The following is a 4,526-nucleotide window of genomic DNA, read 5'->3' on the forward strand; positions in this document are numbered from 1 at the left end:
ATATACGTGGAGAGTTTAACGGGCTTAAAGCCCCCATTTTGAAAGAAAATGAACATGAATATTATGTTCATTGTTTTGCCCATCAATTTCAATTAGTTATTTTTTTTAGTGTCAGTCAGAATGGGCTCGTAAGCAATTTTTTTTTGAATATCTCTATGATTGTGAATATTTTAGGAGCTTCGTATAAAAGAAGATATTAATTGAGACAACGTTAATTTGATGATCTTGCAAGACATATATAATTGGGTTATATTGCTACAGAAAATGGAATGAATCAAGAAATGAGTTTGGCTCGAGCCGGTGATACTCGTTGGGGTTCTCATTTCAAGACCATCACTCGACATTTTAATTTCTGGAATCAAGTGAAAGAAATGGTTAAAATTATATCTACAAATGACAGTGATGTAAAAAGTCAAGGACTTGTTGTGGGTTTATTTGACAAGATGGAAAGTTTTCAATTTGTGTTTGTAGATCAATTGATGTGGCATAGGTAAAACAAATGCACTGTCACAAGCTCTTCAACAAAAGAATCAGAATATAGGTCTTGTTGTGCAATTATTGCAATTTTGAAATATGAATTGCAAGACTTTAGAACAAGTGGTTGGGATTATTTTTTTGAAGAAGTGACTAAATTTTGTTCGGATCATGGAATTAGTATCCCCAATATAAATGATATCATCCCTGGGCGATTAAAAATACTTGTTGATGTCCAAAAAAAAACACATCTTTACTATTTTCGAGTGGATATTTTTATACAGGTATTTTATTCTTCTTTAATTTATTATGAAATTATTGGAGTACTAGTTTACATTATATGAAATATTAATTTTTCTTTTACAATGTTAGGTGATCGATATTATTTTTCAAGAAATAAATCATCGGTTTACTGAATCAAACTCGAAGTTTTTTTATGGGAATAGCATGTCTTAATCCTAATAATATGTTTTCCACTTTTGATCAAGAACGGATTTTTCATCTTACTGAGTTATATTCGAAGGATTCTTCTATACACGATCTTATCAAATTTAAAACCGCAGCTTCAAACATTCATTCGTTATGTGATATCAGAACCTGTTTTTATTGGCCTTTTTAATATTGGAGATCTTGTGCAGAAGATGATTCAAATGAATTGTAAGAGTATTTTTTATTTGATTTATCGACTAATCGAGTTAGGAGTGGTTTTACTTGTCACGATAGCACAGTTGAAAGATCTTTCTCGGCAATTAAAATTGTCAAAAATAATTTGAGAAATAAAATGAGAGATAAATATCTTACCGACTGTCTAGTGTGTTATATTGAGAAAAGGCATTTTCGTCACTATTGAAACTAAAGTAATTTTGTAACACCCCGGCCGGCTCAAACCGGAGCGTCACCGCCACGCCACACCGTAAGGCTCGTTCATCAACCAACTAGCCCTAAGTTGTGGCGCTAAGGCTAAAACAATAAATACAAATAACTAAATAGGGATTTAAAATTAAAGTGCACCGGTTTATCATTTAAATAAATAAGATTCAAGTCAAAAGCATAAGTTGGAAATAGTTCAAAAGACATTAGTGCTTAAACATTAATAATGGATTTCAAAAACATTTTAGAAGATAAAGTAGTTATAGTTCCCCCGATGGATCATATGACGTGGATGCATCATTTAGGTATAACAGAAACATGATCGCCTTCAAAAGGGTTGTAAGAAGAGGGTCAACACAACGGTTGAGTAAGCGCAATTAATCGAAGATAAATTAATACGGTATAATGCCACTAAATCATTTGAAGAAGATAATTTGAATAAGATGACACATATCACATAAGGATAACTCACACACACGAGTCTTTTAGTACCTCCCTTATATCTCATTTTCATTCTCAAATAATAATGATGAGCACATTACGAAGAAAACTCCACTAGGCCTTAATCAGGGCTTGCTCGACTCGGTTTTCCAACCTTATTTCTTCGTATGACACGTCACATAGTTTCATATAACAAACATAGGGTCACAACCCTCAAAAGAAACTCCACAATGTGTACATAAGGGTTCGAAATCCAAAGTACACGTAAATCAATTTATTATTAGTTTGTGAGCGGCGCCATACGACCCACAACCCTCTAGTCTCCAATATAACATATCAAGAGGGGATTGTACGCAATACATCCCTCAATCACGGATGACGGTCTAAAGACCTTTTCATCGTGAATGACGGGCACCTCGGAATCACCCAAAAAGGGAACCCGCCATCTTGATCCCTCGACCTAGCCCATTCGGGATCTAGTTCAAGGTTAGCTAGTTATCCTAAAATACCGGTATACCATCACGTGTTTGCAAGGCACAGAGGTGGAAGGCTATGCCTTATCATCCAAACAATCGACGAGTTGATTGGACTCGACGGGTAGTTTCAATTACCAATTTGACCAAATATTCAACATGCTCTTACGCAAATTTCAAAAAGAGTGTTTTAAACTCAAAATATTCCAATTGTTAACATTTAACCATGCAAAAGTAAGATCTTAGACCCAACAAGTTCGTTATAATCTCACTTTATTTCGCCAAATAAACATTAGAAAAATATGTCAATCACAATAGGCATGGTCTAACTCCAAAAATCATAATATTTAAATATAATCGTAAATATTTTTCCAAAAACCATAACTAGGTTATGGCAAAACTAGGGTTTCAAACTCATCCCATAAATTCTACTTTTTAGATAACATAAGCCTTAGATAACATTATAATCAACTTTTAAGAAAAAATTGGCAAAACCTAACACTTTTAGGGCAAACACATTTGACAGTAATTTTGAAAAAAATATCAATAGAAGGGGTCTAGGGATTTAAACATATCATTTATCTAAGATTAATTCCACTTTTCTTAAAAGAAGAGACCGAAAGGAAGAGTTTTGAAGAAGAAGAATTCCAAGGAAGAAAGGGTCTGGCTGGCTGAGGGCGTGTTTTACTGCTCTATTCCTTCTTTATTTTATTTTATTTTATTTTATGCTTTATTAAATATAAAGGACTTTAACTCATCCTCTATATACATGTATATATAAAGGCATTTTAACCTGGATATGCTATATTTTAACAAACTATGGATACGTTATATCTTATCAAATTCACACTCGGATATGATATATCTTAACAAACTACCAATAAAGATATCTAAATCAAGAGATACAGATAAATTTAAACTATTTTATTATTTATTTTACCCCAAATTCAATTTTACTCCTAATTTAAAGCCAATTCCTTAATTTCTTATACCAAAATCCCAAAATAATATAGGCCCAAAATAATATTGTCCGACTCCGGCAAGTTCCGGCGAACTTTCGGCTAGTATTTTTATGGGGTATTACAAATGAATTGTAAGAATACTTTTTATTTGATTTATCGAATAATCGAGTTAGGAGTGGTTTTACTTGTCACGATAGCACAGTTGAAAGATCTTTCTCGACAATGAAAATTGTCAAAAGTAATTTGAGAAATACAATGGGAGATAAATATCTTACCGACTGTTAGTATGTTATATTGAGAAAAGGCATTTTCATCACTTTTGAAACTGAAACAATTTTGCAACCGTTTCAAAATATGGCTACTCGAATAACACAACTATCGCGACATCACTAAGGTAAATAATAATAATCAAAAATATATTTTAGAGTTTATTTTTGTTTAGTTGACTAAATAATTTTTTTTTTTGTTCAAGGGCAACATTTGGATTCGGATTTCAGGTTGGACGAAGTTGGAATCTTATTGGTCGAATTGTTTTTTTTGTTTTTTTTTTTTTTGTTTTCATAGTGACAATATTGTTTATTAATATTTAGTTAAAGGTAATTTATTTTGTCAGCTGAGTACTTTGTTTGATATTTAAAGTTTATATTTATAATTTTTTTTTAATTTTAATCTCTAGCCCCTTCAACCGAATAGTTCTAGTTCCGCCACTGTCTATCACCTTCTCACTGTTTATCGTGTCGACATGGTAAGAGTTTTCCAAATCATCGATTTTTTCTTTCTCTTTCACAAAGAACAGTAAATCAACATTTTCACCAATGAAATCAATGCAAAAAAGCGAGAGAAGATTCCGGCAATAAAGATAACCAACAAACAACTTGAAACTGGCCATAGAAACCATGAACAACGGCGACAAAATGAAACTCTAAATCGCGATAGAGATGAATCGGGGGTGAGTGAGAGAGAGAAACGAAAAGTGAGTGGTGACTGGGTGATTGAGTAATTTGGTGCTTAGGTGAATTAATTGGGTTTGTAAGGGTTAAATTTAATTTTGGGTTATTAATTTATTAAATGTATTTTATGATTGATAATTAGTAGTGTTTAATGAGTGGTATTTTTGTAAATATATAGAAATATTAGGGATAAAAATTAAGAAGAGTTATGTACTTTTTTACTAAATAATATATGATAATTTCTTTGAATTATAGTATAAAAAAAAAAAAAAAAAAAAGAAAGAAAAGTGAGCAAAAAATTAAATAACCAAGAGAATATTACTTCTTAATTTATTAAAAACTTCAAAGAATTTATT

This window comes from Andrographis paniculata, unplaced genomic scaffold, assembly GCF_009805555.1.
Source record: "Andrographis paniculata isolate CXL003 unplaced genomic scaffold, ASM980555v1 Contig75END, whole genome shotgun sequence".
In the NCBI taxonomy this organism is placed as follows: domain Eukaryota; kingdom Viridiplantae; phylum Streptophyta; class Magnoliopsida; order Lamiales; family Acanthaceae; genus Andrographis; species Andrographis paniculata.